The sequence below is a fragment of the Silurus meridionalis genome, chromosome 4 (assembly GCF_014805685.1).
Source record: "Silurus meridionalis isolate SWU-2019-XX chromosome 4, ASM1480568v1, whole genome shotgun sequence".
Lineage (NCBI taxonomy): Eukaryota > Metazoa > Chordata > Actinopteri > Siluriformes > Siluridae > Silurus > Silurus meridionalis.
In genome coordinates this window covers 38,929,454-38,942,337 of record NC_060887.1, presented here as the reverse complement: position 1 = coordinate 38,942,337, position 12,884 = coordinate 38,929,454, and the positions used below count along the sequence as shown (strand labels likewise).

General features: G+C 36.6%; 1 protein-coding gene across 2 annotated transcripts in view; it reads right to left on the bottom strand.

Annotated features, from left to right (window-relative positions):
- LOC124384323 (rho guanine nucleotide exchange factor 4-like) overlaps positions 1-12,884 on the bottom strand; it is an 89,264-nt gene that overhangs the window by 37,653 nt on the left and 38,727 nt on the right. The gene's annotated exons all lie outside the window — the stretch shown is intronic.

Genomic DNA, 12,884 nt, shown 5'->3' with positions numbered 1-12,884 from the left:
AAGATTTGCATGGAAGATTACATGGTGTGGGGTCTGAAGCCAGATGGTTGGTGTTTTTGTCCACTGATGTGAGGTTGGTTAGTGTTTTTGTTTTGGTTTTATTTTTTCCCCATTTTGAGGTGAACTGATCTTTGCTGTGTTGCACCTATAGCACTTGATGGTTTCCTTCAGTTCATTTGTACTGATGTGCTTTGTTTGGGGCTCTAGGGTGTGGATTTGGGTTTGAGGTTCAGTTTGGGATTGGGGTTAATGTTGGGTTTGGGATTTGTGTGTATTTTTTTTCATTAGTATTGGGTATGGGGACGGGGTTTGTGGTTGGTGTTGAGTTTTTTATTGGTATTGGGTTTAAGATTGGGGATAAAGTTTGGGATTGTGACCTGGAATTAAATTGGGTTTGGGTTTAAGGCTGGGTTTAAGGTTTAGCATGGGATTGGCCTTGAGGCTTTGTAGGTTTGAAGTTGAAGTTGATTTTGGAATTGAAGTTGAAGTTGAGGTTGGATTTAGAGTTGGAGTTGGAGTTAGAGTTAAGTTGGGATTGGAATTGAGATAAGGGTTGAGATTTAGGTTGAGGTTTAAATTGAGGTTGGACTTGAGATTTAGGTTGGGTTTGGCATTCGGTGTAGGGTTGAGGTTTGGGGTGTTTTCTTTTTACATTCTTTGTGTTATAATACTGTATGTCCTATGGAACTTGAAACCTTTTGGGGTTTTTTTGTGTTTATTTAATCAAGATTCTATTTGGTTTGTGAGTTTTTATTAAACCCTGGTTGTAAAAAGTGTGGGTAAAGGTAAATTAAGGTAAATCAGTGATAATCCCAGACATCTATTAAATGTTGAGTGAATAAATTCGGTCTCAGATGATTTACAAAACCACAAAAGTTACTTCCATGTATAAGTGTATGTTGGGCTAAAAATGTGGAGTGAAAACAAGGAGAGAATGTTCACACATGCAGCAAATCTATTGTAGGTGTTTCTACTGTTTTAGTGTGTGACACCATTAGCATTCTACAAAACAGGGATTTTGTTTACTCCACTTTTTTGAATCCTATTCATAATCTCTCCAAGAAGCCACTCAGTCTTTTCTAAAATAAAACTTGCCTCAACTTTTTACTAATTCAAATAAATTCCATTTGCTTTGTACAGTGCGTTTTTACATCGTCCCAAAGCAACGTTACAGAACTTAAAAATATTAAAAATATAAATTTTAGTGTTGTTAATGCGTCCCTATAGTTTTATCCCCAATGAGTGAGCCAGCAGCGACAGTGGAAGTGAGGAAAAAACTTCCTTAGATGGATTAAGTAAGAAACCTTCAGAAGAACCAGAATCTGGGCGACACCAAATGTCCATAGTTCCATTTTTTTTAGTTTATCAATCGTTCACTGATGGACATTTGAGTGTAAAACAGTTAATGCAAATTGTTACATGTGCTCATGCTGCATCACACACAGAGGAAAAGGAAGTGGAAGTTCAGTGATTTTAGATGTTTAACATTTGACCAAAATGTTGTGATATCAAATCCCAGCACTACCAAGCTGCCACTCCTGGGCTCTTGACCAAAGCCCTTCAAACACTCAATGTATAAACAAGGTCATTGTAAGTCACTTTATCAAAGGGAAATGGAAGTGCTTATTGATTTGGAGACCACAGACTAATTTTGCTATCTCAGAGGTTCCCCCTGTTGGCGTTCTATAGATCTGCTATATTTGCTTGGGAGCAAATGAACTTGAACTCGAGGCAGGATCATGAAATAAACTCTAATAATACAGTGAGCACAAAATGTTCTGAATTGCCTGGACATCTCAGAGGAACAAAGAATAAACACAATGAGCTTTGATGGGTCTGAAGATGGAACTAGAAGAGAGATAAGCACATCTGCTGTTTAAATTATGACAGAGAGGGAAAAATATGAGGATACATTCTCAAGAACTTCACAGGAAGAAAAAAAAGAATGAAGATTAAAGTGGACAGGCCATATGTGTGTACACACACACATACACACACACCACACACATTCCTGCTGTCATGTCTGACATCACTGATTGTGTCGTTTGACATCTAAAGCATTTTAGGCATTTTCCTATCAGACCCCTGCAGCATCTTTACCACATGATCTATCAATCTAAAATACAACCTTTCACTTTACATCCATCTCTCCATCCCCTACATATCTCTCTCTCTCTCTCTCTCTCTCTCTCTCTCTCTCTCTCTCTCTCTTTGTGTTTATTCCTTTTTTTTCGCTCTCTTCATCTCTTCATTTCATCAGTTCTGTCTGTCGCTCTCTTTATCAGTTGCTCTGTCTCTCAACCTGACACTTTGTATCACTCTCTCTCTCTCTCTCTCTTCACCTCCCTTTCTCTAGCTCTCCTCTCAACCCCCAGTTCTCTTTTTCTTAGTTTTGCTCTCATGTCTCCATCTCCTCTCTCAATCTTTCTGTTGCTCTTTCTCTGTCTCTCTCTCTCTGTCTGTCTCTCTCTCTGTCTATCTTACTCTCAATCTCTCCACTTTTCTTTTCTCTCTTCCAGTTCAGTTTCTGTCTGTATGTCTCACTCTCTTTCTTCTTCTCTTCATCTTTCTGTATGTCTGTCTCTCTCTTTTCTTTTCTCTCTAAATGTATACATTTTACAACTTACATTTTCTCATTCATACAACTAAGCAGCTATGTGGTATAAGGGCCTTGCTCAGGGGCCCAAGGTTAGCAGCTTGGTGCAGCTGGGATTTGAACTCATGACCTTCTGAGCCAAATTCAAATCCCTCTTTCAAGCACACCAACTTCAGCAATTCTTCTCAGCTGAGGAGTTTAAACCAAGCTGAACCTCAGCTTCCTCCTCCGTACAGCACCCAAGTCAGTTGTGGCCAGATGTTCATTCTCCCACAGACACATCTGGAGCAAACCTTTTTCCATGAAGAGTCCTGTCAGTCAGCAAGATCAGTTTAGAATTAGAGAGGAACATGAGATTCCTCTTGGTCCTCTGAATTCCAGTTTGTGCGAGTTATGATCTTAATAAGGTCCTCTAACTGCACACCTTACGATGTTTTATGCTTTTACACCGAGGTCCCACACACACACACACACACACACACACACACACACACCCACCAGTGCACACATATAAAACCAAAACGCACACATTTACTTCTTTTTTCTTCAACACTTTTCTTTTTTACAGCCACAAAACAAAGGTCCCCACAAGGCCATATTTCTTATGCATGTCCTCAAAAATGTATAGAAACATTTAATGTTTAAATCATCAGTTTTTCAAAAAAAAAGGAGACGTTTTTTTCTCTTTTCCTTCTTACACACACAGACTTCTTTACAGTGACCAATCTGAGGTCCCCACAAGGTCTTTTCTGTCCTCTCAAAGAGATAAACACACATCCATTTATTAATTTCTAAAACAGTCAGATGTCCCCACAAGGTCATAATTATTAGCCATTCCGTGTGGTCCCCACAAGTGGTTAAAACCAATTGAAATGCAGTTGATATAGACATCCATCCATCCATCCATCCATCCATCCATCCATCCATCCCACACCCTGAATTGTTTTATCCTCTTATTCTACCACAAATATAGTTTATTCATTAAAGAATGACCATATTTTTTTTATCCCCTTTTAGTTACTTTTAAGGTTTTCATGAAGCTCTAACATGTGATATAGCAGTTATAAGCAGTCATGCTGTAAATTAACTGTTGCTATAGAAACTCAACAATTATCACATTCATATAAACCTGCATTAAGCTTCTGTATGAAAAAAACACATTAGGACCCAATCAGAATAGAAAAAAAATAAGCACATGAGCATTAATTCATAATAAAGTTAATATTTCTGAGTAGTGAGGATGAAGTGGGTTCAGAATTCGGAGTATATTGTGCGTTCCATTTGATCCGAAATCCTTCTTTAGACAGATGGGATTAAAGTGTGCCATTTTTCAGAGGTTTATGGGAAATAGGGTTTGTTCTGACTGCCGGAGAGAGAAACCGAAACAAACAGCCCGATGTCCTGATGTCTCCCTCGTTCCTGATTCCCCTGAAGCCTTCATCAGCCCCAGTGCATCACATCACATCACATCACATACCATCACATCCAGAGGAGGAACACGGAGAGACGGCGTGACATTCAGAAGACGAGGCAGAAAGAGTAATAAGTTATAATCAAAAGCCTAAAGTGTGTGTTTGTTCGATTCGGTGTTTGTTCGATTCGGTTGTCTGTCTGTTCGATTTAGTTTATTAATTCATTTGTCAGCATGTCAGTTCATTTGATTGTGTCTCAGCATCTCCACTTATTTAATTCAACGTCTCAATTTATTCGATTCAGGGTCTGATTTTATTTGTTTTTACTTGTGCCTCAATTTGTTCGAGTCACCATCTCGATTCTTTTGATATTTTAACTTGGGGTCAGCTTTGTCGTATCCACAAAACAGATTGCCAGAAAACTGTTCATTCCTTGAAAATATTCAAAATGGAATAAACTTTACTAGAAAAGCGTTAATACCAAGCAAGTTCCAAGTATGAATTTCAGGCTTTAGGAAGTTAATGTGGGTGAAAGGCTCTGCCCTCATTAATGCAGATAAATGTGAACCCTTTTTCACTCATTTCTGATACTCCAGCCATACCGATGCACTTATTGTTGAGAAAAAAGCCTGAGGATGTAGAAAATAAACAGATGTAAACACTGTGATATTAAAAGAGAGGTTTGAGAGATGCAGCTCAGACGTTTCTTTCATTCTTTTTTTCTCTCGCTTTTATTATCTCTCCTGCTCTCCTAAGAGTCTCCCAGGCATACATCATGTGGAGACTGTTTTCTTTTTTCCACTGTTTGTCCTCATACACTCTCCTGTCTCTTTCTCTCACTGTGTGTGTGTGTGTGTGTGTGTGTGTGTGTGTGTGTGTGTGTGTGTGTGCGTATTTGTGGTGGGCAGGAAATCTGCTGCTTTCTCGGCCACACCTGCAGAGACCAAGACTGGAAATGTCAGCTTCACTTTATCAGTTTATCAGTCTGAGCTTTACTGATAATCTACTGGCCTTGACAACACACACACACACACACACACACACACACACACTGAACCAAGCAACCAGTGGACACCTATAAAAGCAAAATCACATATTTTCTCAATTTTTCCTTTCTTTTTCTCTCACACACTTTTCTTTTAAAGGCATCAGAAAAGTCCCCACAAGGCCTTATTAATTATGCATGTCCTCAAAATGATATAAAAACCCTTTCAATCAGACGTTTTCCAAAAAATAGAAACATTCTTATTTTTTCTTTACACACACACACACACACACACACACACACATTCAATTCTTTATGGGAACCAATCCAAGGTCCCCACAAGGTCATTAGTCAATAAATATGGATAAAACACATTCATTCATTCATTTCTGTATGGAAAATAGACATCTTTGATCTTGTTAATATCACACACACACACACACACACATTCATTCTTTAGGAGGACACAATCAGAGGTCTCCACAAGGTCATAATTTTTAGCCATTGTGTGTAGTGTTTAAGACAAAGGGGGTATCTATCTATCTATCTATCTATCTATCTATCTATCTATCTATCTATCTATCTATCTATCTATCTATCTATCTAACAAATGTATCTTTATTAAAACCAATCTGTCAAGTCCCCACAAGGTCGCTGGCTGGTTACAAATTGTCCTCACAAGATATATAATTCCACACAGACTTGGTCTTCATAACACACACACACACACACACACACACACACACACAGTACTAACAAACAGTAAAAAAAAAAAGCTCTGTCTTTCAGTCTGTCTGGTCTGCCTTTCTCTATCTATCCCTTTACTTCTCTCTCTCTCTCTCTCTCTCTCTCTCTCTCTCTCTCTCTTTCTTTTCTCTCTCTCTCTCTGTCTTTCTCACACTCACCGATTGCTGACAGGCCTGTTTATCCTCAGGTCTGAAGATTAACTTTAACTCTTATCTTTCACATGCCACACTTACAAATGCTAAATAAAATGCCTGCATGGTTGCATAATATATATTAAATAATGTTTTATAATATTTCATTATAAAATATATTCAAATAAAATAGAATAAATTCAATGAAATAATTTTTTTTATATTGATTAAATGAAGTAATCAAATAAATTGGCACACTGATTAAATAAATGGAAAAATCACATTTAAATAGTTTACATTTGTTAGACCCCAACACAGAAATGTGTTTTTTACATTTATGATTTAATTTTAAATAAAATGTGTTCTACTTCACTATTCTATTTATTTCAGCATTACTGTAACAAATGTCTTCATTCCTCCATCATTCATTCCTTTATTCACTCCCTCGACATGTAACTGTCAGGATTTTCTCTTTTTAAGAGAAATTCTAGAAGCTGGACATAAAACGCTAAAGAATCCATAGCGCTAATGTTAGCTGCTAATCACTTCCTGGTTATCGGGTAATGCTGGGCTATGGATTCTTATTGTTTTCATGCATGAGTTACACTGAGCTTTCATTTTGGGGACAGTCTTGGTGTTTTTTTTGTGGTCTCATTATTTGGTCTTTCCTAATTTTCCAAGAAATGATGCAAACATTGTTACTTTAGTTTTGTGGTTATCTTTGCTAGGGCTCACTTGTTTTCTTAATTTACCGATGCATATGACATTCAATTGAGACTGGATAGGGGCAGGAAATTTACACTGGTGGTCATTTAAAAAAAAATAATAATGTGTAAATAACTGGTACCAAATAATCCATAGCTCCGTACATGTTTATGGCTTGATGGTTGGGGTCCGCTGCCTTATTGAAAATCTTCTCAATTCATTCAAATCACTGTATTTGTGTATTTGGTGCCTGAAACCATTTGAGTATCAGCATCTAAATTTGTTTGACTTAGCTTGTCAATTCATTAAGTGTCTCATTGTCTCAACTTATTTATTTCAACAAATTAATTTGTCTGAGTCGGTTTTTTAATTCATACAAGTCTACGAATCGATTCATTAATGTTGGTGTCTCGCTTGGTTTGAATGGGCGACTCGGTTCGTTCGAGTCTGTTTTAATTCATTCAAGTCTGCGTCTCGGTTCATTTGAGTCGGTCTCTTTTGCTTTGAATAGGCGTTTAGGCAATAGAGGAAGTGGTAATTTTTTTGGAAAGAAAACCCCTGCAGACTGTGAAATTCAGTAAAATGGAAATAAATTAAAAATAATTTTAACTTCTTTGTGTGACCCGGTATCAAATAATCGATGGCTCGGTACTGATCCATGGCCCAGCTGTTGTTTAGTATAGCTATAGCTAGCTGGCTGCTGCTGGTTGCTGGATAATTAGCTACTATACTACTGGCTACTTCTAGCTTTATATATAACATTAATATATTCAATTTACAAATACACTGTCTCTCTGTAGGTAATACTACACTTGTTGCTAAACTGCTGTTTGCTTTTTGTTACTTTACAAATTGTACACACTAAACTACAAATTTATTTGCTTTTATTTTTATAAAGATGCATGTTTTTTTCCCTAATTGGATAGGTGCAGTATGTAGTGTTTTGGTGCAGTGATTTGGGAAACAGTATACATACACACACATGGTCTCACCTGCAGGGAGCCAATAAACCCTTAAATCTAAATTTAGAGCTGAAGGTGCAAACACACAGAGTCTCAGTGGCACACACACACACACATACCACAAACACTGCTGCGTCATCCGTTAACACAAAGAAGGTGTGAGTGCACTGATAATAAGCTCCTCTGGTGTGTGTGAGAGCGAGTTACCAACAAAAAAGGGATGAGGGATCAGAGGATAGAAAGAGGAGCGAAGGAACTGAGATGGATCATGCTGTGGAGGGAGAACAACCTCTCCCTCCGTCTTCGAAGAAACAGGCATCGAACGAGAGTTATGGAATGATTGAAGATTTTGCTAGTTTGAATGGCAAGCAAGAGAGCAGAACCCATATGGTATAACATGTAGAAATGGTTCTGTGTATGAATAAGAAGAAAATTAAGTCATGATTCGTTACTACAGGACTGAGAAGCACTAATGCACCGAGAGAATAAAAGAAAAATAAAGGCTAATAAATAGTAATGCATGTCAGGAAACATGAAGGACAGCCAAAGTATAGTATAGAGTAGTGTAGTACAGTGTTATGTAGTACTGTATATAGTGTAGTATATTACACTGTAGTATAATATTGTAAATTGTAGTAGCATAGTATAGTGCACTACTACAGTGTACTACACTATGGTGTAATAGTAGGGTATAGTATAGGGTGGTGAAGTACAGTGTAATGTAGTATTGTATATAGTGTAGTATATTATGGGGCAGTATAGTGTGGTATAATATATAGTGTGGTTTAGTACACTGTAGTACAGTAGGTTATAGTATAGGGTAGTGTAGTACAGTCTAATGTAGTATTGTATATAGTGTAGTATACTGTATTATTAGGAAGTATAGTGTGGTATAGTACACTGTAGTACAGTAGGTTATAGTATTGGGTAGTGTAGTACAGTGTAATGTAGTATTGTATATAGTGTAGTATGCTGTATTATTGGGAAGTATAGTGTGGTATAATATAAAGTGTGATATAGTATACTGTAGTACAGTAGGTTATAGTATAGGGTAGTGCAGTACTGTAGGGTATAGTATTGTAGTTGTTTGGTAAAAAAATTATAACAATTTAGCATAAGGCAGATTTGTTATAATTATAAATCTTTTTTTTACCAAACAACTACAATGTACAATGTATGTGGTGTAATATAAAGTAGTATGGTACAGCGTAGTTAAATTTATAGTGTAGTATAGTGCCGGATAGTACAGTGTAATGTAGCATAGTATGGCACTATGTAGGGTAGTATAGTGCTGTTAAATGTAGTATAGTATGGTGTAATATAGTGTAGTGTATTATAGTGTAATGTAGTATAATGTATAGTGTAGTATAGTACACTGCAGAATAGTACTTTAAAGTGTAGTAGAATACTATAGTGCACTACTACAGTGTACTGTATTATGGTCTAATAGTGTAGTATAGTGCAGTAAAGTATATAGTGTAGTACACAAATTTACACAAATTGTTTTAGCATAGTATAGTGCACTACTACAGTGTACCACACTATACTGCCCCATAATATACTACACTATATACAATACTACATTACACTGTACTACACTACCCTATACAGTGCCATACTACGCTACCTTACACTACTATCCGGCACTATACTACCCTACAAAACTTAACTACGCTGTACCATACTACTTTATATTACACCACACCATATTATAATACAGTGTACTATATTACACTATATATATTCAACTACACTATACTAAACTGTAGGGAGTTGTAGCTTAGTGGTTAAGGCATTGGACTTTGTATCCAGAAGCCATGAGTTCAAATCCCAGTCACACTCGGCACCCACTCCTGTTGCCCTGTTTATTAAAAGGCCTTGCAACGTTTGCACATGTTCAGTTTATGTAATCATGTGTCCATGGCTGCTAAGTCTTTATTAGTTCTGTGTTGTTTAATGTAGCACCTTGGTCCTAGAGGAATGCCAAAATAGCCACTTAACTTGATATACAGAGCCTGTGAAAAGTGAAGAAACACCTTGTCTAATGGTTTTCGACAGACACATGCACGTCCTTTTGTTTCTATGCAACAAACTCGGTCATGTAATGGTCTACTTTGACCAAACAAACCTATAAATGTCCCATATAATCCTCCCTCAACATGAAGAACAGCTTTACACACTCTCAGCATTCAGACACTTTCCAAACATTCAGCTGAAATACTTTGCCGAAAAGATTCGCGAAAATTGTTCTTCATTTATTCTAGATTTCTTTAAGATCTTCTTCATCCCAGAGCAGTTTAATAGGATCATATCTTCTCTCCTGCTCTTTTATCCTAAATAGAGACAAAGATGCCACATTTGGATCCCATAAAACTTCCTTTGAGTCATTCATTGTCCAATTCTTATGTTTGGATCATGTCTATATCTCAGATCATTGAAGATGTTTCCACACTTTCCACAGGTACTGTGTGTGTGTGTGTGTGTATGTGTGTATATATATATATATATATATATATATATATATATATATATATATATATATATATATATATATATATATATATATAAAATACGCATGTACAAAGTATAAATATAGACAATTTCTATATAAGGCTTTGTGTTTTCTCCATACCCTCATATCCTTAGTAAAGAATAAGATGTTTCTTTGGAAACCCTTAGCCTTTGATTGTTTCTAAATGAAGCGTGAAAGCTGTAAGTGCGTGATCCATCAGCATATTGTGTATATTTGACATATTTATCCAAAATGTATTTTGCTCGAGATGTACTTTAGATTGCTGATTTGTGAGGATTAGCTCACCACGGTCGAGATTGGTTCTCTTTTTACAGACGAGTAGCTCCACAGAAATAGTCTGTATTTTGTTATCGTGTGTGTGTGTGTGTGTGTGTGTGTGTGTGTGTGTGTGTGTGTATATGCTCTGCTGTCATGTCAGCTTCTCGAACTCCTCTTCACTTCACCAAGCATTCCTGCTCTCGGGGATCACAATGTGAGAAGGAACAAGGCAAGAGAATTGTCTATTTATGGAGAAAGAATCTCCAAAGTGAGCGGGAGCGAGAACAAAAACCGAGTGCAGGAAAGCGTGTGGGCATTTCGTCAAGACAAAAACCCAATGATCTTTCTGTTGTTTTTGTTCGAGCCCTGAAACTCATAATGCGTCTGTGACAAAATGAAACCCCGAGATACAAAATGACTGCTTACGGCTGGCCTGAAGGAGGCTGCTGACGGAAACCTAAACTGTCCTGCAATTACAAAGCCTACTGAAGGATCAGACTCTAGTAGGTGGGGGGCAAAATGAAAGATTGCGTCTAATAATGTTTGAGTTTTTACTGCCACTGCAATATTGTAATAAAACGTTGTCAGATTGAACATCAAATATGGCACGTAATAGTAATTTAGTGAAATTGATTTCATTTGCATTTCATCTGCAACAATTTACATTTCATCTGCAGCCAGTTACATTTCATCTGCACCCAGTTACATTTCATCTGCAGCCAGTTACACCAGTTGAAGGTAAGTCTGTTGGGATGTCGAAGTAAAAAGTGAGTTTGGAGTTAAAAACTATGGTGCTGGACCCATATTTATATTTTAAGCATTTAGATTATTCCATTAACTTCAATCTCCTATCTGTCTGTCTGTCTGTCTTATCTATCTATCTATCTATCTATCTATCTATCTATCTATCTATCTATCTATCTATCTATCTATCTATCTATCTATCTATCTATCTATCTATCTATCTATCTATCTACCTTGATACAGAAAACCAGACATTTCAAAGAGGGCATACTTATTTTCACTGTGTTTATTAAAAGTAACAATAATCTACTCTATAAAAATAAAATAAAAAAGTATAAAACATTTTGATAGTGTGTTGATGACAGACAGACAGACAGATAGGAGATTGAAGTTAATGGCGTATTCTAAATGCTTAAAATATAAATATGGGTCCAGCACCATAGTTTTGAACTCCGAACTCACTTTTTACTTCAACATCCCAACAGACTTACCTCCAACTGGTGTAACTGGCTGCAGATGAAATGTAAATGAAATCAAATTTTATTACAATATTGCAGTGGCAGTAAAAACTCAAACATTATTAGACGCAATCTTTCATTTTGCCCCCCACCTACTAGAGTCTGATCCTTCAGTAGGCTTTGTAATTGCAGGACAGTTTAGGTTGTCGTCAGCAGCCTCCTTTAGGTCAGCCGTAAGCAGTCATTTTCTCGGGGTTTCATTTTGCACACAGACGCATTATAAGTTTCAGGGCTCGAGCGAAAACAACAGAAAGATCATTGAGTTTTTTTCTTGATGAACTGCCCACAAGACAAATGCCCACACGCCTTCCTGCTTATTATAATAATAATAATAATAATAATAATAATAATAATAATAGAAAATAAATAGTATTACTATTATTGCTTACTATTATTATTATTATTGTACCTTTTTCATTGGGTGCATTACATGACACTCAAGGGCACCTTACATACAATAAAAAACAGTTTAAAATGATGAAACACTATGCGCCCTGTAAGAGGTACGTATTTAATGTCAATGAGATGCCTGCCTAAAAAAGATGCGTTTCCAAACGAGATTCGAAAATAGAGACGGAGTCACTGTTGCGAATATTATTGCAAGAGGAAGTAGATTCCAGGAGCTTGAGATCCCGTAGATGCCAATTGCATATGAAGAAGAACTAAAGACGATGAGGAAATCGATCTTAAAGTTCGAGAAGTAGTGTAGGGCAGATGAATGAAAAAGGAGGCGGGTCATGTGATGTCTTATAGAGGGGCTGGGCGAAGACTGTTTATATCAGAGATGTGATTGTATACAACTAATGGTGTTGTGTAGGGTTTTATCAGTCTCTTACATCATTGTGAAGGAATTCTAGCTCAGTCTGATTTACAATGTTGCTTCAGTTTATTGAGATTTGCAGGTATTTGTTTATACAGAGTTCTTTTAAGGTCCAGTCAGGCAGAGGTCTGGACTTTGACTGGGTCATTGCAACACCTTGATTCTGTTCTTTTTTAGCCATTCTGATGTAGATTTACTGGTGTGCTTGGGATTATTGACCTGTTTCATGACCCAATTTTGGCCAAGGTTTAGCTGGTGGACAGATGGCCTCATATTGTAATTGTACTGTCATATATATATATATATATATATATATATATATATATATATATATATATATATATATATATATATATATATATATATATGTAATAAAAACTTCTCTTTCATCTAAATTCCATCAGAATAATTGACTTGAGTTGTAATGTATTTTTATCCATGAATATGGATTAAATTATCAGCAATAGTTTCTC